At 37.3% G+C, this 22,760-nt stretch overlaps 1 long non-coding RNA gene across 2 annotated transcripts in view; it reads left to right on the top strand.

Moving 5' to 3' along the window:
* LOC115507492 overlaps positions 1 to 8,640 on the top strand; it is a 30,068-nt gene extending 21,428 nt beyond the window's left edge. For both annotated transcript variants that reach the window (XR_004343220.1, XR_003966669.1), the window contains exon 4: positions 8,274 to 8,640. This is a non-coding gene — a long non-coding RNA (uncharacterized LOC115507492). The remainder of the gene's footprint in view (positions 1 to 8,273) is intronic.
* Positions 8,641 to 22,760: the final 14,120 nt, after the last annotated feature.

Raw genomic sequence — 22,760 nt, 5'->3', positions numbered from 1 at the left:
GTATATGAAATTTATTGACAAATTGGTTTCCATACAACACCCAGTGCTCATCCCAAAAGGTGCCCTCTTCAATACCCATCACCCACCCTCCCCTCCCTCCCACCCCCCATCAACCCTCAGTTTGTTCTCAGTTTTTAAGAGTGTCTTATGCTTTGGCTCTCTTCCACTCTAGCCTCTTTTTTTTTTTCCTTCCCCTCCCCCATGGGTTTCTGTTAAGTTTCTCAGGATCCACATAAGAGTGAAACCATATGGTGTCTTTTTTTCTCTGTATGGCTTATTTCACTTAGCATAACACTCTCCAATTCCATCCATGTTGCTACAAAGGGCCATATTTCATTCTTTCTCATTGCCACGTAGTACTCCATTGTGTATATAAACCACAATTTCTTTATCCATTCATCAGTTGATGGACATTTAGGCTCTTTCCATAATTTGGCTATTGTTGAGAATGCTGCTATAAACATTGGGGTACAAGTGCCCCTATTCAGCTTCTTCTTTTTCCATAATTTTGTCTTCTAATTCCCCTTTTGTCTCCTCTGCCTCTTCAGTCCAAGCTGTGGTTGCCTCCATTTTATTTTGCAGCTCATTTATAGCATTTTTAAGCTCCTCCTGACTGTTTCTTAGTCCCTTGATCTCTGTAGTAATAGATTCTCTGCTGTCCTTTATACTTTTTTCAAGCCCAGCGATTACTTTTATGACTAGTATTCTAAATTCCCTTTCTGTTATATTGCTTAAATCGTTTTTGATCGGTTCGTTAGCTGTTGCTACTTCCTGGAGTTTCTTTTGAGGAGAATTCTTCTGTTTCGTCATTTTGGATAGTCCCTGGAGTGGCGCAGAACTGCAGGGCTGTTCCTCTGTGCTGTCTGGAGTAACTTGCATTGGTGGGTGGGGCTGCAATCAGACCTGATGTCTGCCCCCAGCCCACCTCTGGGGCCACAGTCAGACTGGTGTGTACCTTATCTTCCCCTCTGCCGGGTGCAGGACTCACTGTGTAGTGGTGTGGCCCCTGTCTGGGCCATTTGCACACTGCCAGGCTTGTGGTGCTGCTTCGATGGGATCTGGCGTATTAGCCAGGGTGGATCCGCAAGGTGTACAGAGGCCGTTCGGCCCCTCCGCTTTTGCAAGCCAGACTCGGGCACTCTGCCTTGCCGGGCGGGCTGCCCCTCCACCGTCCCGGCTCCTTTGTGCCAGTCCGTGGAGTGCGCACCACCTCTCGCCCTTCCTACCCTCTTCCGTGGGCCTCTTGTCTATGCTTGGCTCTGGAGAGTCTGTTCTGCTAGTCTTCTGGCAGTTTTCTGGGTTATTTAGGCAGATGTGGTTGGAATCTATGTGGTCAACAGGACGCGGTGAGCCCAGCGTCCTCCTCCTACACCGCCATCTTCCTCCAAAAACCCAATAAAAGCTTTAAGAAGGAGAAAAAAAAAACATTTATTTACTTTTGAGAGACAGACACAGAGCACAACAGGGGAGGAGCAGAGAAATAGGGAAACCCAGAATCCGAAGCAGGCTCCAGGCTCTGAGCTGTCAGCACAGGTCTGATGTGGGGCTTGAACTCACAGACTGTGAAGTCATGACCTGAGCCAAAGTCAGACACTTACTTCATAAGCGCCCCAGTTGTAACCTCTTTCATTTCTGATTTTATTTGGGTTTTCTTTGTCTTTTTCTTAATGGGTCTGGTTAAAGTTTTATCAATTTTGTTTATCTTTTCAAAGAACCAGCTCACAGTTTCATGATATTTTTGATTGTTTTTAGGGACTCTATTTTATTTACAGTTGATCCTTGAACAGTGTGGGGGTTAGGGTCCCCAACTCCCTACACAGTCAAAAATCTTCATACAGTTTTTGACTGCTTCATAACTTAACTACTAATAGCCTACCATTAACTGAAAGCCTGAGAACACAAACCATTGATTAACTCATATTTTATATGTTGTATTCTGGTGTCATAATAAAGTAAACTAGAGGAAAAAATGTCATTAAGAAAATTATAAGGAAGAGAAAATACATTTACAGTACTGTACTTTATAAAACAAAATCTGCATGTAGCTGGCCCTATGTTGTTGAAACCCTTGTTGTTGAAGGATCAAGTCTATTTTTGTTTTGATCTTTATTTTACCTTCCTTCTGCTAACTTTGAGCATTTTTTGGTTCTTTTTATAGTTCCTTTTGGTGTAAGGTTAGATTATTGGAGATTTTTCTTATTTTTTGTTTTCTTATTTCTTATTTTTCTTATTTCTTGCTGTAAACGTCTCTCTTAAGACTATTTGGGCTGTGTACCACAAATTTTGAACCAGTATGTTTCCATTTTCATTTGTCTCGATGTATTTTCTATTTCCTCTTTGACTTTGCAGTTGACCCATTGGTTGTTTAGTAGCATGTTATTTAGCCTCCATATGTTTGTGTTTGTCCCCTTTTTTTTTTTTTTGGTAGCTGTTTTTTAGGTCATACCATTGTGGTTTGAAAAGATACTTGATGTGATATGATTTCAGTCTTCATGTATTTATTGAGACTTATTTTGTTGCCTAACATGGTTTATGCTGGAGAATGTTCCATGTGCACTTGAAAAGAATGTGTATTTTGCTATTTTTGGATGGAATGTTAATGTATGTATCTCTTAAGTCTATTGTCCAATGTGTCATTCAAAGCCATGGTTTCCTTATTGATTTTCTGTCTGGGTGATCCTTTGATGTATGTGGACTGTCCCCTACTATTATTGAATTACTGTTAATGCTTCCCTTTAGATCTGTTAATACTTGCTTTATATATTTAGGTGCTTCTCTATTGGGTACACATATATGTATATATATTTTTTTATTTTTTAACGTTTATTTTTTTGAGGGAGACACAGAGCACAAGCTGGGGAGGGGCAGAGAAAGGGAGACACAGAATTTAAGCAGGCTTCAGGCTCTGAGCTGTCAGCACAGAGCCTGACGCGGGGCTTGAACTCATGAACTATGAGACCTGAGCTGACCTCAGACACTTAACTGACTGAGCCACCCAGGCACTCCATGGGTGCATATATATTCATAATTGTTATATCCTTTTGTTGAATTGATCTCTTTATTATGTGATGCTCTTTTTTGTCTTTTGTTATGGTCTTTTAAAGTCTGTTTTGTTTGATATAAGTATTGCTACCCTAGCTTTGCTTTTTTTGCCTCCATTTATGTGGAATATCTTTTTCTGCTCCTTCACTTTCACTCTGTATGGGTCTTTAGATTTGAAGTGAGTCTCTTGTAGGCAGCATATAGATGGGTTTTGTTTTTTTATGCATTCATTCACCCTGTGTCTTTTGATTTATCATTTAGACCATTAGCATTTATATTAATTATTGATAGGTGTGTTCTTATTATTAATTGTTTTTTGTTGTGTTTATATTTCCTCTCTTTTCCTTTCTTGGTCACTTGTGATTTGATGACTTTTTTTTAGTATTATGCTTGGATTCCTTTTTCTTTATTTTTTGTGTATCGTAGGTTTTTTGTTTGCGGTTACCATGAGGTTCACATGTAACATCCTTTGTATATAGCAGTCTGTCTTAAGTTGATGGTCACTTAAGTTCAAACACATTCTAAAGGCGCTATATTTTTATTCTCCCCATTCCACATTTTATGTATTTGATGTACTATTTTACATCCTTTTATTTTGTGCATCCTTAGCTAACTTTTGTAGATACAATTGTATTTACTACTTTTGTCTTTTAGCCTTCATATTAGCTTTATAGGTGGTTGACCTACTTTTCCTCAGTTTGTTTTCACCAGTGAAATTTTTTCTTTTCATAATTCCTTCTAGTTATGACTTTCTCTTTTTCCATTTCAAGAATTCCCTTTTACATTTCTTGTAAGGCAGTTTTAGTGGTGATGTACGTGTATCTGTTGGTTCTGGGAGACTCTCTCTCCTTCAATTCTGAATGATGACTTTGTTAGGTATAGTAGTATTCTTGGTTGCAGGTATTTTCCTTTCAATGCTTTGAATATATCATTCCACTCCTTTCTTGCTGACAGGTTTTCTATTGATAAATCAGCTGATTATGTCATAGGATTTCCTTTGTACATACATACCTATTTGCTTTTCTTTTTTTAAAGTTTATTTTTTTGAGAGAGAGAGAATGCACACATGCAAGGGAGGGGCAGAGAAAGAGAGGGAGAGAAAGAATCCCAAGCAGGCTCTTCTTTGTCAGCAGAGCCTGATGTGGGGCTCTGATCTCACAAGCCATGAGATCATGACATGAGCTGAAATCAAGAGTCAGATACTCAACTGACTGAGCTATCCACTTGCTTTTGTCTTGTTGTTTTTTTTTAAAAGATTATTTTTAATTTATTGACATTTTAATTATTATGTATCTTGGTGTGTACCTTCCTGGGTTCATCTTGTTTGGGGCTCTCTGAGCTTGCTGGGCCTGGATGTCTTTTTCCTTCCTCAGCTTAGGGAAGTTTCAGCTATTATTTTTTCAAATATGTTTTCTGCCCTCTTCTCTTTATCTTCTTCAGGACCTCTCTAAAGTGAATGTTAGTATGCTTGATATTTTTTCAGAGGTCCCTTAACCTACCCTTATGTGTTAAATTAAAATTTTTATTTTTATTATTTTTAATTAGGCTCCACAACTATCATGGGGCCCAATGCAGGGCCCAAACTCATGACCCTGAGATCAAGACCTGAGCTGAGAGAAAGAGTCTGATGCTTAACTGACTGAGCCACCCAGTCTCCCCAACCTACCCTCAATTTAAAAAAATCTTTTTCCTTTTGGCTTTTCAGTTTGGGTGCTTTCCACTACCCTGTCTTCCAGATTGCTTGATTGTTTTTCTGCATTTAAAATTTTTAAAAAATGTTTCTTTATTTTTGAGAGAGAGACACACAGAGTGTGAGTGGGAGAGGGGCAGAGAGAGAGGGAAACACAGAATCTGAAGCTGGCTCCAGGCTCTGAGCTGTCAGTACAGAGCCAGACGTGGGGCTCGAACACATGAACTGTGATATCATGACCTGAGCCGAAGTCGGATGCTTTGCCAACTGAGCCACCCAGGCGCCCCATTTTTCTGCATTTAAAAATCTACTGTTGATTCTCTCTAGTGTATTTTTCACTTCAGTTATTTAAATCTTAGTCTCAGATTTAATTCTTAGGCTCAGATTTTTCATGTTTTGTTTTATCTCTTTGTTGATGTTATCACTTAGTTCATCCACTCTTCTCTCAAGTCTGGTGAATATCTTTATGACCATTATTTTGAAGTCCTTATCAGATAGATTGTTGATTGCCATTTCATTTTGTTCTTTTTCTGAAGTTTTGTATTATTCTTTTGTTTAGAACATATTCCTTTGTCTCCTCATTTTATCTGAGTCTCTGTGTTTGTTTCTGGGTATTAGGTAGGTCATGTGTGTTTTCTGGTCTTGAAAGTGGTGGCCTTATGAAGAAGGCATCTTATGGCACCCAGTAGTGCAGTCTCCCTGGCCAAGAGAACCAGCCATCACTGTGGGGGTGTCCCCTGTGTGGGTTCATAGGTCCTTCTGTTGTGACTTGGCCGTGACTGCTGCTGGTACGCTTGTGGATGTGGCTGGCCATCAGCCCTGTTGTCAGCAGTGATTCATATGACTGCTGCAAGCATATTGGTGGGCATGAATGGACCCTGGTGCAGCTTGCTGAGTGGTTCAACTGTAACTGCTGCCAGCTTTCTGGTGGGTGGAGTAGCTCCTTTCACAGCTGGTTGAGAGTCCTATCTATAGTTGCTGATGGTGTGCTGGTAGGTGGTGTTAGTTCCCATTGTAGCTGGCTGAGAGGCTGGGTCATAGATACTGTTGGTGTACTATTGGGTGCAAACGTCCCTTGGTACAGCTGGCTAATTGGCTTGGCCACAGTGGCTGTGGGTATGCTGGTTGATGGGAATGACTCCTCAGTGAAGGAGTCACTTTGTAGGGCTGGGCTGCCAGCCAGGTGTGGTGAGGCAATAGTTGCTTTGGAGGGGCTCCTGCTAGGGTGGGCCAGCAGGGGAATACTAGGGCAGGGCAAGCAGTGCTAGCAAGGTAGATGGTATCAGAGTACTGATGTATCAGTATCAGAACTAATGTCTACCAGTGTTGGGCCAGCTAGACTGAAGAAGGGCAAGAAGAATGGTGCCCACCAGCACTCCCATTCCTGGAGAAAGTTCTAGTTGATCCCTGTCTCTCTAACACATACCTAAAATTAGTCAGTAAATCTCCTTCACATATAATACAGGTGTTTTTCAAACTGCTGTTTCTGTGCTGAGTCTGAGACTGAGTGATACAGTGTGCTGGCCCTTTCAGAGTGAAGTCTCAGTTTCCTCTCACCCTGTGGCTCTCCTTGATTCAAGCTCTCCTGATTTTCAAATCTCCCAGTTTTGAGCCCTGCTGATTTTCTAAGACAGACATAATGGGAGCTCTTCCTTTTGGTGTACAATGTAGGTCTTGATCCCCTCACTCCTCAAGGAAAGGACCTCCATGCCTGTGATATCCCTTCTGCTTTTGGGTCATCATGCCAAGCATTTGATTCCCGGTTGTGTCTCTGCCCCTTCTATCCTTCTTGATATGGCCTTCTTTTTATGTTACTGGTTTTGGAGGATCTGTTCTGCCAGTGTTCAGGTGGTTTTCAGAGTGCATTGCATTACATGAAGTCATTGCCTTAGTGTGTCTGTGGGAGGAGGCAAGCTCAGGATCCTTCTACTCTGTCAAATACCTGTTCTCCTCTAGTTGTTTTAAATGTCAGTGTAGGTAGAGGATGGAGAGTCTGGACGGAGTTTCCTAGTCTGCTATCTTTTAGATGTTCCTAAAAAAGATTATTTTAACTATTTTATAAACAGGAATACCAAAGCTCAGATAGTGACTTGCACAAGGTTACACAAAGATAAAGGCTGGAATTTGACTATATTTCTTTTTCCAGGTTTCGTGAATTTTTTGAAAGAAACTTTGTATTTTAGAATAATTTTAGATTTGCCAGAAAGTTGCAAAGGTAGTACAGAGAGTTCCCATATCCACCTACCCTCTGCCCTACACAATTATCCCTTTTATCAACATGTTAGATCAATCTAGTACATTTGTTACAATTAATGAACCACTACTGATACATTATTGTTAATTGAAGTCTGTACTTTATTGAGATTTCCTTATTTTTAACCTAATATCTTTTTCTATTCTAGGACCTAGTCTAGGATACCACATTACATTGTTGTCATGTCTCCTTTAGCTCCTGTTGACTGTCACAGTTTCAGAGAATTTCCTTGTTTTGATGACCTTGATAGTATTGAGAAGTACTGTTCAGGTATTTTGTAGACTGTGCCTCAGTTGGAATTTGTCTGATGGCTTTTCTCATGATTAGACTGGGTTATGGGTATTTGGGAGGAAGACCACACAGGTAAAATGCCATTCTTATCCTGTCATGTCAGGGCCTTGATCAGCTGGCTAAGGTAGTGTTTGCTGGGTTTCTGCTCTGTAAACTTACTTTTTTACTTTATATACAACAGTTAAGAAGTGTTGGGGAAGATTAAGCTCCACTTCCTGGAGGGTGAGAAGCTACATAAGTTATTTAGCATTCTTCTATAGGAAGAATAAAATAATAATAATAAAAAATTATTTATTTTGTTTCTCAAATTGTTTCAGTTTTGTCCATTGAAAGCTCTTTCACATTGGTTCCCATGTCCCTTTGGCATGCCCCCATTGTTGTATTTCCTGAGTACTTCCTTACTTTCTTGCATGATGAGATGCCTATTTTGTATATTCCCTGCCTCAGCTATTGTATAATCAGTCATTTCTCCAAAGAACTGCAGTTCCTTTTAGTAAATCAAAATGTCTTCCAGGATATGAAAGTTCTAATAGATTGTAGTAGCCACTAGAAACTCATTTGGAAGGGTATGTGTATGTTGAGGTGGCTACAAGACCAAAGAAAAGGACAAAGCTGGAAGGGTCATAATCCAATTTTCTTATGAATGATACTTTACTATACATTTGGAGGCAACTTAAGAGCATAAAATAAGAGTCAGATACCTTAGGTTTAAATGCCAACTCTGACACTTCCTAGTTGTGTGTCTGTAAACATAAATTTCCTTATCTGTAATACTGGTATAATAACCTCATCAGGTTGTTGGCACAATGATTAAATGATATAAAACACATGCTCTTCAGTGTCTGGCACACAGTAAGCATTCTTATGTTAGCTCTTGTTATTAGTTTAAATTCTTTACTCATCTGAAGTAGCTACTATAATGTCATGAACAACTGTGAATTCTCACTTTGATGCCTATGTTATTCAGCTTCCCTCTTGTTGTATTTCTCTCTGTAGGAATGCTTTTGATGGGATCCAGTACATGTTCTCCTTTGAGATCGCCAAGAAGCTGCAAGTGGCATCACTGCCTGGTACTGGAGAAGCATGTGGGGGGGTCTCTGCAGGTGACCTTTCTAGGGACATTTGGCGTTATGTAGCTGTCTCTTTGCCAGACCCATAATCAGGTTCAGTCCACTCCTGAGTCTCTATTGGTCTTTATCTTAGAGACCATAAAAAATCATGTCATTTGAATATGAAATATTCATATTAAGGTAAACTGAACACCAAATCTCTTTTTGTTAATAGAATTAAAAAGATTTTAGTATCCTCCTAGCAAATTTTGTATCCCCTTGTTAGGTGACCTCTTTAAAATTATTCCTTTAAGGGGCGCCTGGGTGGTGCAGTCGGTTAAGCGTCCGACTTCAGCCAGGTCGCGATCTCGCGGTCTGTGAGTTCGAGCCCCGCGTCAGGCTCTGGGCTGATGGCTCAGAGCCTGGAGCCTGTTTCCGATTCTGTGTCTCCCTCTCTCTCTGCCCCTCCCCTGTTCATGCTCTGTCTCTCTCTGTCCCAAAAATAAATAAACGTTGAAAAAATTAAAAAAAAATTATTCCTTTAAGAAGAAATTGTCCTCCTTTTGATCATGTGATTCTTCTAAAGGTTCTTCCTATTTCACTACAGATTATGTCTAAAATCTTCCTCCTGAGTGTCAGCACCCCCCTCTAAGATTGCTATATTTTTTTATACCTGACTTCTCCCATGACTTTCATACATGATATGTTCTTTTCTCATAATTTTCTTCTCTAGACTACATTCAAATAACTTCAAACTCTACCTGGAGTACTTTAAGGAGTGCTAATACCTCCCTGTCTACTGCTTTTTGAACACTGCTTTTTATCCCCTAGAATGCATTGGCCCTTGATTTGTGTATGTTATAAATACAAATACGTATTCAACATTTGGTCATGTTCCTATATATCTTCTAAATATTTGTATTAATGTTGTCATCTCCCTAAAGAACATGTATGTAAGTACCCCAGTCAAGTTAGTACTAAGTATCTGCTTATTGATAATTAGGAGGAAGATAAAGGCTCTCTAATAAGTCTAGAGTATAGTCCTCTACAAATTTGAATAAGGGTACTTCTTAAATTGAGGTAGTTTCCTCATGCCTTCTTTAGTCCCTTGGGTGTGATTATAAGAAATTAACTCCCAACTCAGTCCACAGCTAGGTATTTCCTCAAGAAGATTGCTATTTCTGAGTCTTAGAGCTTGGAACCTTTATTTATAGTTGGCCACTTGGGGCCCATAATATCAAGTAGTGTCTAATCTTTCTGTAGAGATTGACTACATTGCCATTCCCAGTTCATGCTGTGCTCTCTTCTTCCATGACTCTGATTGGAATCTTCATACTATGGCTGCTTTGAGGAAAAAAAAAATCTAGAGATAGATGTAATAGCAGATTGGTGCCAAATATACTTTGAAAATAACAGAAAGTTGAGTGCAGGGGAAATACAGCTTTTGATAACTCAGAGTGACTTTCTACAGTAAAGTCGCCAGGCAGTGACTTTCAGAAAATATCCTTCTTTACAAAAACAAACAAGACCAACTCTATTGCTTGCCTTCATCACAACTACACAAAGTACTGCTCTTATATTGAATGATTTTACTCAAAATTTGAGTGATACAATGTAGGAAGTTATTTGTATGTAATTGGGTGGAAGCGGGGATTAGGTAGGAAGCCAAGATCTGGAACTAATACAGAAAGATAAAGTGGTAGAAATAGAATATGGGACTTTGGAAATTTAACACTGTTTGAAGATGTGTATTGCCTGCCTTAAAATAAATTAGAAAGGAAAATGATGTGAGAAATGTTAACTTAAAGTGAAAACTCATGAAAGATGAGTCATCCTCGGGGCGCCTGGGTGGCGCAGTCGGTTAAGCGTCCGACTTCAGCCAGGTCACGATCTCGCGGTCCGTGAGTTCGAGCCCCGCGTCGGGCTCTGGGCTGATGGCTCAGAGCCTGGAGCCTGTTTCCGATTCTGTGTCTCCCTCTCTCTCTGCCCCTCGCCCGTTCATGCTCTGTCTCTCTCTGTCCCAAAAATAAATAAACGTTGAAAAAAAAAAAAAGATGAGTCATCCTCATTTCCTACAGAATAAAGTGCAGAAGAATTTTTTTTTTTTCTTTTCAGGATATACAACTGGAAAAGAGAATTGGTAAGGTATAGGTAGTCATTTTCTCTCTTGCTTCCCAAAGCGATGTCCCATTTGATAGGACTGCTTTTGTTCCTCATTTCATTTCTTTGTGCCTCTTGTAGCAGAAACTGTTGAACATCACTGACAGGGTAATTCTGGGGCTGGTCCTTGGCCCTGAAGAAGGCTGGTTCATAGCTTATCAAATGTTATATCAGGACTGGGGGCATTTTGCATGTTCACCCAAATGTGTTGTCTTTTCTGGGAGAGAATCTCCATCTTCCTGGAAGCATGGAAATAGAGGCGAATAAGCTCTGTCATTATCCTTAGCAAATTATCAATGACCAGTAGAAATATAAAGCTACCAGGGCTTCTGTGAGGAAATCTGGCCAGTAACCAAGCTAGAGTGGCAAAGATGGGCTCAATCTGTAGAAAATCACTTTGCCATTCTTCATCAAAGTGCACACTTAACTATGGAAGACACAGATCCTACATACTCAGCTGGTAAAATCCTATACTGTCCATGTATATCACATAGTCCTGGATCTGAGCTGTGTTAGCAGGGGATCTATCCCTGTCCTTTAGTTGACTAGAGAAGGTAAGTCCTGTGGCATATGGGTTTCATGTGTGAATTAGTGTCCATAGCTGATGCCTTTATTTATTTTTTTAGGTTTATTTTGAGAGAGCGTGTGCAAATGGGAGAGGGGCAGAGAGAGAGAGAGCAAGAATCCCAAGCAGGCTCCACACTGTTAGCTCAGAGCCCAACGTGAGGCTCGAACTCATGAACTGCGAGAATCGTGGCCCAAGCTGAAATCAAGAGTTGGGCACTTAACCAACTGAGCCACCTGGGTGCCCCCATAGTTGATGCCTTTAACATGTTATCTCAACCTAAGTTCTAATCCCCTTGTCTTCTAGTAATCTTTTTTTTTTATTTTACAAAAAACAGTTTATTGTGGTATAATTCACATTTAAAGTATACAATTCAATTGCTTTTGGTGTATTCACAGAATTATGAAACTATCACCACAATCAATTTTAAAATATTTTTATCGTATCACAAAGAAACCTTCTAATTTTTAGCTGTAGCTATCCCAATTCCCCATTCCATGCCCAGGATAACCAATAATGTATATTTTGTCTCTGTATATTTGACTATTAAGGACATTTTATATAAATTAAATCATATAATATGTGCTCTTTTGTGACTGGCTTTAACTGAATGAACATAATGATTTCAAGGTTCATTCATGTTGTAGCTTATATCAGTACTTCATTCCATATTTATGTGTGAATGTTATTATTCCTATACAATTTACACATTTGAAGTAAGAAATTCAATAGTATTCACAGAGGCATGCAATTATTAGTCATTTTAGATCATTTTAGAACTCCTGTTTTCAATTCTTTTAGCCATATATATAGGAGTGGAATTGCTGGGTGATATGGTAATTCTGTATTTAACTTTTTAAGAAAGTGTCAAACTTGCCAGTGGCTGCACCGTTTTACAGTCCTACGAACAATATGCAAAGGTTCCATTTTTTCTACATCTTTGCCAACACTTGTTTCTGTATTTAAAATTTTTTTAATGTTAACTATTTTTGAGAGAGAGAGTGCGAGAGAGCACAAGTGGGGGAAGGGGAGAGAGAGAGAGAGAGAGAGAGAGAGAGAGAAGACACAGAATCCAAGGCAGGCTCCAGGCTCTGAGCTGTCAGCACAGAGCCCGACTCAGGGCTCAAACTCACTAACTGCGAGATCATGACCTGAGGCGCAGTTGGACGCTTACTGGTTGAGCCACCCAGGCGCTCTGGTTTCTGTTGTTTTTAAATTATGGCCAGACTATTGGTTGTGAAATGGTATCTCCTTGTGGTTTTGTTTTGCATTTCTCTAATAATGCTGTCAAACACCTTTCTATGTAAACCTTTATTGGAAAATGCTTATTCAAGTCCTTTGTCCATTTGTTAATTGGGTGGTTTGTCATTTTATTATTGAATTATGAGTTCTTTATATATTCTAGATATTAGACCCTTATCATATACATGATTTGCTAATATTTTCTTTTATCCTATGGTTTTTTTTAAGACTTTAATTTTTTTAGAGCAATTGTAGTTTCACAGAAAATTTGAGAGAAAGGTACACAGATTTCTTATATACCCCCTACCTCCACACTTAAATAGCCTCCCACATTTTCAACATCCCCACCACAGTGATACTTTGGTTGCAATTGATGAATCTACATTGACACATAGTCACCAAAACCTCATAGTTTACTTTTAGAGTTCACTCTTGAAGTAAATTCTGTGGCTTTGGAAAAATGTATAATCTTATGTATCTATCATTATAGTCTCATACAGAGTATTTCCACTGCCCTAAAACTCCTGTACCTGCAACCCCTGGCTATTACTGATCTTCTTTATTGTCTCCATAGTTTTTGCCTTTTGTGACTTTATAGTTGGAGTCACACAGCATGTAGCCTTTTCAGATTGGCTTCTTTTGTTTAGTAATAGAATTTAAGGTTCCGCTATGTCTTTTCATGGCTTGATAGCCCATTTCATTTTAGCAGTGAATAATACTGCATTACCTAGATGTACTACCATTTATTTATCCATTCACTTACTAAAGGACATTTTGGTTACTTCCAAAGTTTTGGCAATTATGAATAAAGCTCCTATGAATATCTGTGTGCAGGTTTTTGCGTGAACGTAAGTTTTCATCTTTAGGTAAATACCAAGGAATATGATTGCTAGATTGTATGGTAAAAACGTGTGGTTTTGTAAGAAACCACTAAACTGTGTTTTAAAGGGGCTATATACTATTTTGCATTCCCACTAGCAATGAATGAGAGAGTTCTTGCTGCTCCACATTCTTACCAGCATTAGGTGTTGTTACTTATTATTCTGGAGTTTGGCCATTCTAATAGTATGTAGTGGTATATCTTTGTTGCTTTAATTTTCAATTTCCTAGTGACATATGATGAGGAGCTTCGTTCATATGCCCAGTGTCATATGTATATCTTTGGTGAGGTGTCTGTTAAGTCTTTGACCCATTTTTAATCGGGGTTAAAATCCTTATCAAATGTGTCTCTTGCAAATATTTTTACTGGTCTTTGGCCACTTTTACCCATTTTTTTCTTTATTGAGATATAATTGACATACAACATTAATTAGTTTCAGGTGAATTGTATGCATTCCAAAATGTTCACTCCACTATGTCTACTTAACTCTATCACCATACATAGTTAACAGTTTTTTTCTTGTGAGAATTTTTAAGATCTACTCTCTTAGCAACTCTCAAATATACAATACAGTATTATTAACTAGTCACCATGCTGTATGCTGTACACTGTATCCAATGACTTATTTATTTTGACCCAGTTCACCCATTTTGCCCATTCCCTACCCCCACCTCTGACACTATCAAACTGTTCTCTATATCTGTGAGTTTGGGTTTTTTTTTTCTTCCAGATTCCACATATAAGTGAGATCATATGGTATTTGTCTTCTTCTAACTTACTTCACTTAGCATAATGCCCTGAAGGTCTATCCATGGTGTCCCAAATGGCAAGATTTTCTCTTTTTTTATGGCTGGATTATATTCCATTGTATATATATATACCATATTTTCTTTCCTTTTTTTTGAACCGTATTTGATGTACAATGTTGTATTAGTTTCAGGTGTACAACATAGTGATTTGAAAATTCTGTACATTACACTATGCTCACCATAAGTGTAATTGTCATCTGTCGCCATACAGTGTTATTACAGTATTACTGACTGTATTCCCTATGCTATACTTTTCATCCTGTGACTTACCAATTTTATGACTGGAAGTTTGTAACTCTTAATCCTTTTCACCTATTTCACACATGTCCCCAATCCCCTCCCCTTTGGCAAACATCAGTTCTTTGTATTTATGATTCTGTCTCTTTTTTTTGTTCATTTGTTTTTTACATTCCACATATAAGTGAAAGCATACGGTTTTTGTTTTCCTCTGTTTGATGTATCTCACTTAGCATAATACCCTCTAGGTCCATCCATGTTGTTGAACATGGTAAGATCACATTCTTATGACTAATACTTCACTGAATATATATGTTACATGTCCTTTATCCATTCATCTATTGATAGACATGGAGGTTGCTTCCATACCTTGAATATTGTAACATATTGCAATAAACATAGGGGCACTTATCTTTTGGAATTTGTGTTCTTATTTTCTTTGGGTTATTACCCAATAGTAGAATTATTAGATCATAGAGTAATTCTATTTTTAATATTTTGAGGACACTCCATACTGTTTTCCACAATAGTTGCATCAGTTTACTTCCCACCAAAGTGCACAAGTGATCTCTTCTCCACATCCTTGCAAACATTTGTTATTTCTTGATACTAACCATTCAAACAGGTATAACTGATATCTCATTGTAGTTTTGATTGCATTTTCCTGATTAGTGATATTGAGCATTTTTTCATGTGTCTTTGGAATAATGTCTATTCAGGTCTGCCCATTTTTTTTATGGCTTGACTTTAATAATTTATTTTTTAATTTACATCCAAGTTAGCATATAGTGCAACAATGATTTCAGGAGTAGATTCCTTAATGCCCCTTACCCATTTAGCCCATCCCCCCTCCCACAACCCCTCCAGCAACCCTCTGTTCTCCATATTTAAAAGTCTCTTATGCTTTGTCCCTCTCCCTGTTTTTATATTATTTTTGCTTCCCTTCCCTTATGTTCATCTGTTTTGTCTCTTAAAGGCCTCATATAAGTGAAGTCATATGATATTTGTCTTTCTCTAATTTCGCTTAGCATAATACCCTCTAGTTCCATCCACAAAGTTGCAAATGGCAATATTTCATTCTTTTGGATTGCCAAGTAATTCTCCATTGTGTGTGTGTGTGTGTGTGTGTGTGTGTGTATACACATCACATATTCTTTATTCATCCATCAATGGACGTTTGGGCTCTTTCCATACTTTGGCTATTGTCGATAGTGCCGCTATAAACTTTGGAGTGCATGTGCCCCTTCGAAACAGCATACCTGTATCTCCTGGATAAATACCTAGTAGTGCAGTTGCTGGGTCGTAGGGTAGTTCTATTTTTAATTTTTTTTGAGGAACCTGCATACTGTTTTCCAGAGTGGCTGCACCAGCTTGCATTCCCACCGGCAATGAAAAAGAGATCCTTTCTCTGCATCCTCGCCGACATCTGTTGTTGCCTGAGTTGTTAATGTTAGCCATTCTGACAGGTGTGAGGTGGTATCTCATTGTGGTTTTGATTTGTATTTGCCTGATGATGAGTGATGTTGAGCATTTTTTCATGTGTCGGTTGGCCATCTGGATGTCTTTTTTGGAGAAGTGTCTATTCATGACTTTTGCCCATTTCTTCACTGGATTATTTTTTTTTTTTTTGGGTTATTTGTTCGAGTTTGATAAGTTCTTTACAGGTTTTGGACACTAACCCTTTATCTGATAGGTCGTTTGCAAATATCTTCTCCCATTCCATTGGTTGCCTTTTAGTTTTGCTGATTGTTTCCTTCACTGTGCAGAAGCTTTTTATTTTGATGAGATCCCAATAGTTTATTTTTGCTTTTGTTTCCCTTGCTTCCAGAGACGTGTTGAGTAAGAAGTTGCTGTGGACCTCTGCCCATTTTTAAATTGGATTATTTGGGGTTTTTTGGTGTTGACTTGTATAAAGTTTTTTATATACTTTGGATATTAACCCCTTATCAGATCTATCATTTAAAAATATCTTCTATTCAGTAGGTATCCTTTTTTTTTTTGTTTTTACTGTACAAAAGCTGCTGCTGCTGCTGCTTCTTTTTTTGGTGCAGTCCTAATGGTTTAATTTTGTTTTTGTTTCCCTTGCCTGAGGAGAACCATCTAAAAAACTGTTGCTAGAGCTGATGTCCAGGAGATTACTGCCTGTGTTTTCTTTTAGGAGTTTTATGGTTTCAGGTCTCAGATTTAGGTCCTTAATCTATTTTGACTTTATTTTTGTGTATAAGAAGTTGGTCTAGTTTTATTCTTTTACATGTAGCTGTCTAGTTTCCCAGCACCATATATTGGATAGACTGTCTTTCCCCCATTATATATTATTACCTCCTTTGTCATAGATTAATTGGTTTATTTCTGGACTCTCTGTCCTGTTCCATTGATCTATATGTCTGTTTTGTACTAGTACCATACTGTTTTCATTATTTTAGCTTTGTAATATATCCTGAAATCTGGCATTGTGTACCTCCACCTTTTTTCTTCTTTCTCAAGATTGCTTTGGCTCTTTGGGGTCTCTTCTGGTTTCATACAAATTTTAGCATTATTTTTTCTAGTTCTGTGAAAAATATTGATGTTTTGATGGGATTGTATTGAATCTGAGGATTACCTTGGGTAGTACGGACATTTTATCAATATTAGTTCTTCCGATCCATGAACATATATATCTTTCCATTTGCTTGTGTTCTTTTCAATTTTGTACATCAGTGTTTTACAGTTCTCAGAGTACACGTCTTTCACCTTGGTGAAATTTATTCCTAGGAATTTTATTTTTTTTGGTGCAGTCATAAATGGCATTGTTTTCTTAATTTCTCTTTCTTCTACCTCATTATTAATGTTTAGAAATGGAACAGATTTCTGTATATTAATTTTTTGTCTGTCAACATTACTGAATTCATTTATTTTAATATTTTTTTTGGTGGAGTCTTTAGGGTTTTCTCTATATGGTATCATGTCATCTGCAAATAATGACAGTTTTACTTCTTCCTTACCAATTTGAATGATTTTCTTTTTTTTTCTCATGGCTATTGCTAGGATATCTCCTACTTTGTTTAATAAAACTGGTGAGAGGGGCACCTGGGTGGCTCAGTTGGTTGAACATCCGATATTGGCTTAGGTCATGATCTCACAGTTTGTGAGTTTGAGCCCTGTATTGGGCTCTGTGCCAACAGCTTGAAGCATGGGGTCTACTTCAGATTCTGTGTCTCCCTCTCTCTCTGCCCCTACCCCATTCGTGCTTTGTCTTTCTCTCTCAAAAATGAATAAACGTTACAAAATTAAAAAAAAAAACTGGTGAGGGGGGACATTTTTGTCTTGTTTCTGATTTTAGAGGAAAAGCTTTCAGGTTTTCAACACTGAGTATGATAGTTGTATGTTTGTCATATATGGTGTTTATTATGTTGAGGTAGGTTTCCTCTACTCATTTTGTTCGGTGTTTATCATGAATAGATACAGAATTTTGTCAAATGCTTTTTCTGCATCTAGTGAGATGATCATATGGTTTTTACTCTTTATTTGGTTAATTTGATGTATCACGTTAATCGATGTGTGAATATTGTACTGTACTTTCATTCCTGGAATAAATTCCACTTGATTGGGTTGAATCATCCTTTTAATGTATTTTTGAATTCAGGTTGCTAATATTTTGTTGAGCATTTTTGCATCTGTGTTCATCAGGCAATATATTGGCATGTAATTTTATTTTTTTGTATTGTCTCTCTGGTTTTGGTATCAGAGTAATTCTGGTCTTGTAGAATAAATTTGGAAGCTTTCCTTCCTCTTCTATTTTTGGAATAATTTGGTGAAATGAATATTAACTCTTCTTTAAACATTTGGTAGAATTCACCTGTGAAACCACTTGGTCTTGGACTTCTGTTTATTGGGAGGTTTTGATTACAGATTCAGTTTTCTTACCAGTAATTGTGTTTTTTCACAACTACTAGTTTTTCACAATTACTAGTAATTTGTTTTTCTGTGGTGTCAGTTGATACTTCTCTGTTATTTCTTATTTTACTTATTTTAGTCCTCTTTCTATCTTGAGGAATCTGGCTAAAGGTTTATCAATTTTGTTCAAAGAACCAGCCTGGTTTCATTGATCTTTTCTATTGTTTTTTAGTCTCTATTTCATTTATTTCTGCTGTGAACTTTATTATTTCATTATTTCTACTAACTTTGGCCCTTGTTCTTTTCGTAAAGGTGCTGTTCTATACCTTTAGGTGTAAGGTTAGATTGTTTATTTGAGATTTTCCTTGTTTTGTTTTGTTTTGGTAGGCCTGTATTGCTATTAACTTCCCTCTTAGAACTGTGTTTATTATGTCCCAAGTATTTGGGGCCATTGTGATTTATTTTCATTTCTCTCCATGTATTTTTTGATTTGCTCTGATTTCTTCAGTGGTCTTTGGTTGTTTATTGACATGTTATTTACCCTTCTTGTGTTTGTGTTTCTTCCAGTTTTTTGTTGTAATTGATTTCTATTTTTATATCATTGTTATCAGAAAAGATTCTTGATATGATTTTAGTCTTCTTAAATTCGCTGAGTTTTTTTAAGGGAATGGAAGTTTTTTGTTTTTAATTTTTTAACATTTATTCATTTTTGAAACATGGAGAGAGAGGAGAGGAGAGATGAGAGGAGAGGAGAGAGACAGAGCATGAGTGGGGGAGGGGCAGAGAGAGAGAGGGAGACACAGAATCTGAAGCAGGCTCCAGGCTCTGAGCTGTCAGCACAGAGCCTGGTGCGGGGCTTGAACCCATGGACCATGAGATCATGGCCTGAGCTGAAGTTGGACGCTTAACCGACTGAGCCACCCAGGCGCCCCTAAGGTGATAGAAGTTTATTGGATATATAGCAAAGGAGTGCCTGAGTTTTATTTTGTGTCCTAATGTGTGATTTATGCTGGAGAATGTTATATGTACACTTGAAAAGAATGTGTATTTCATTGTTTTGGATGGAATGTTCTGTATATATCTGTTAGGTTCACCTGGTCTAATATGTCTTTGAAAACAACTCTTTCCTTATTGATTTACTACTGTCTGGATGATCTATGAATTGATTTAAGTGGACTGTTGAAGTCTGCTACTGTGATTGCATTACTGGCAGTGTCTAGCTCTATTTCCACTAATATTTGCTTTCTCTATTTAGGTTCTCCTATGTTAGATGTATCAACATGTACCAGTGTTATATCCTCTTATTGAATTGACCTCTCGATCATTATGGAATGCTCTTTTTTATTTCTTGCTACAGGAGTTTTAAATTAATTTTTAAATTTTAATTCCAGTATATTTAATGCACAGTGTTATGTTAGTTACAGATTTAGAATATAGTGATTCAACAATTCAAAACATTACTCAGTGCTCATGATAAGTGTACTCTAAATCCCCATCACCTGTTTCACCCATTCCCCCACCCATCTCCCTTCTGGTAACCATCAATTTGTTCTTTATAGTTAAGGGTCTGTTTCTTGGTTTGTCTCTCTCTTTTTTCCTTTGTTCATTTGTTTTGTTTCTTAAATTCCACATATGAGTGAAGTCATGTGGTATTTGTCTTTCCCTGTTTTATTTCACTTAGCATTATACTCTCTAGCTCTATCCATGTCATTGCGAATGACAAGATGTCATTCTTCTTTATGGCTGAATAATATTCCTCTGTGTGTGTGTGTGTGTGTGTGTGTGTGTGTGTGTGTGTGTATGCCACCTCTTTATCCATTCATCTATCAGTGGATACTTGGGCTGCTTCCATGATTTGGTTTCTGTAAATAATGCTGCAGTTAACACAGGGATGTATGTATCCCTTTGAATTAAGATCTTTGTATTCTTTGGGTAAATATCTAGTAGGTGATAGCTGGATTGTAGGGTAGTTTGATTTTTAACTTTTTGAGGCACCTCCATACTGTTTTCCAGAGTGGCTGCACCAGTTCGCATTCCCACCAATAGTGCCCAAAGATTCCTTTCTCTCCACATCCTTGCCAGCACCTATTGTTTGTGTTGTTGAGTTTAGCAATTCTGACAGGTGTGAGGTGATATCTCACTGTAGTTTTGATTTGCATTTCCCTGAAGGTAAGTGATGATGAACATCTTTTCATGTGTCTGTTGTCCATTTCTATGTCTTCTTTGCAAACATGTCTGTTCATGTCTTCTGCCCGTTTTTTAACTGGATTATTTGTTTTTTGGGGTGTTGAGTTTTATAAGTCCTCTATATATTTTGGATACTAACCCTTTATTGAATACATCATTTACAAATGTTTTCTGCCATTCAGTAGGTTGCCTTTCAGTTTTGTTGATTGTTTCCTTCACTGTGCAGAAGCTTTTTTAAATGAAGTCCCAATAGTTTATTTTTGCTTCTGTTTCCCTTGTTTCAGAAGACATATCTAGAAAAAAGTTGCTGTGGCTAATGTCAGAGAAATTACTGCCTGTGATCTCTTCTACAATTTTTTGGTTTCAAGTCTTACATTTAGGTCGTTAGTCCATTTTGAGTTTGTTTTTATGTATAGTGTAAGAAAATGGTCCAGTTTCATTCTTCTGCATGTCACTGTCCAGTTTTCCCAACACCATTTGTTGAAGAGACTGTCTTTTTCCCATTGGATATTCTTTCCTGCTTTGTTGAAGATTAATTGACCATGTAATTGTAGATTTATTTCTGGGTTGTCTATTCTCATCCATTGATCTATGGTGTCTGTTTTTTGTGACAGTACCATACTGTTTTGATTGTTGCAGCTTTGTAATATAACTTGAATTCAGGAATTGTGATGCTTCCAGATTTGGTTTTCTCTTTCAAGATTATTTTGGCTATTTGGGGTCTTTTGTGGTTGCATTCAAATTTTAGGATTGTTTTACTTCTGTGAAAAATACTGTTGGTATTTTGGCAAGGATTAAATTAACTCTGTAGATTGCTTTGGATAGTATAGACTGTTTAACAATATTTGGTCTCCTAATCCATGAGCATGGAATGTCTTTCCATTTCTTTGTGTCACCTTCAATTTCCTTCATCATTGTTTTCTTGTTTTCAGAGTATAGATCTGTCACCTCTTTGGTTAAGTTTATTCTAGATATTTTATTGTTTTTGGTGCAATTGTAAATGGAATTCTTTCCTTAATATCTGTTTCTGCTTCCTCATTATTAGTGTATAAAAATCCAAAAGATTTCTGTACATTGATTCTGTATCCTATAACTTTATTGAATTCATTTTATCAGTTCTAGTATTTTTTTGTGAAGTTTTTAGGTATTCTGTATATAATATCATGTCATCTGCAAATCGTGAAAGTTTTACTTCTTCCTTACTAATTTGGATGCCTTTTATTTCTTTTTGTTTTCTGATCTCTAGGACTTCCTGCCTAGGACTTCCAGTACTATGTTGAATAAAAGTGGTGAGAGTGGACATCCCTGTCTTGTTCCTGACTCTATAAGAAAAGCTCTCAGTTTTTCCCATTGAGGATGACTAGCTGTGGGTTTTTCATATATGGCCTTTATTATGTTGAGGTATGCTCCCTCTAAATTTACTTTGTGGAGGGTTTTTAATCATGAATGGATGTTGTACTTTGTCCAGTGCTTTTTCTGCATTTACAGAAATGATCATGTGGTTCTTATTTTTTCTTATATTAATATTATGTATCACATTGATTGATTTGCAGATACTGATCCTCACTTGCAACTGATCCACCACTTGATTGTGGTGAATGAATTTTTTAATGTATTGTTGAATTCAGTTTGCTAGTATTTTATTGAGGATTTTTACATCCATGTTCAACAAAGATATTAGCCTGTAGTTCTCTTTTTAGTGGTGTCTTTATCTCATTTTGGTATCAGGGTAACATTGACCTCATAGAATGAATTTGGAAGTTTTCCTTCCTTTTCTATTTTTTGGAATAGTTTGAGAAAAGTAGGTATTAACTCTTCTTTAAATGTTTGGTAGAATTCATATTTGAAGCCATCTGGTCTTAGAATTTTGTTTATTGGGAGTTTTAAGATTACTGATTAAATTTCATTGCTGGTTTTCTGTCTCTTCAAATTTTCCTTTTCTTCCTGCTTTAGTTTTGGTACAATATGTGTTTGTAGGAATTTACCCATTCCTTCTAGGTTGTCCAATTTGTTGGCATGTAACTTTTCATAATATTCTCTTAGAATTATTTATATTTCTGTGGTGTTGGTTGATATTTTCCCCGTTCATTTGTGATTTCGTCTATTTGAGTCCTGTCTTTTTTCTCTCTTTTTTTTTTTTTTTTTTTTTTTTGTTTTTTGAGTCTGGGTAGAGGTTTATCAATTTTGTTGATCTTTTCAAAGAACCAGCTCTTGGTTTCATTGATCTTTTCTCTTGTGTTTTTTTGTTTGTTTGTTTATCATTTATTTCTTCTCTAGTCTTTATTATTTCCTTCCTTCTGCTGGTTTGGGATTTTGTTTGTTCTTTTTATAGATACTTTAGGTATACGTTTGGGTTGTTTGAGATTTTTCTTGCTTTTTGAGGTAGGTCTGTATTTCTATAAACTTCCTTCTTAGAACCACTTTTGCTCCATCCGAGAGATTTTGGAAGATTTCATTTTCATTTGTTTCCATCTAATTTTT

Source organism: Lynx canadensis, chromosome X (genome assembly GCF_007474595.2).
Source record: "Lynx canadensis isolate LIC74 chromosome X, mLynCan4.pri.v2, whole genome shotgun sequence".
Classification (NCBI taxonomy): Eukaryota; Metazoa; Chordata; class Mammalia; order Carnivora; family Felidae; genus Lynx; species Lynx canadensis.
This window is presented reverse-complemented; position numbering and strand designations above follow the sequence as displayed.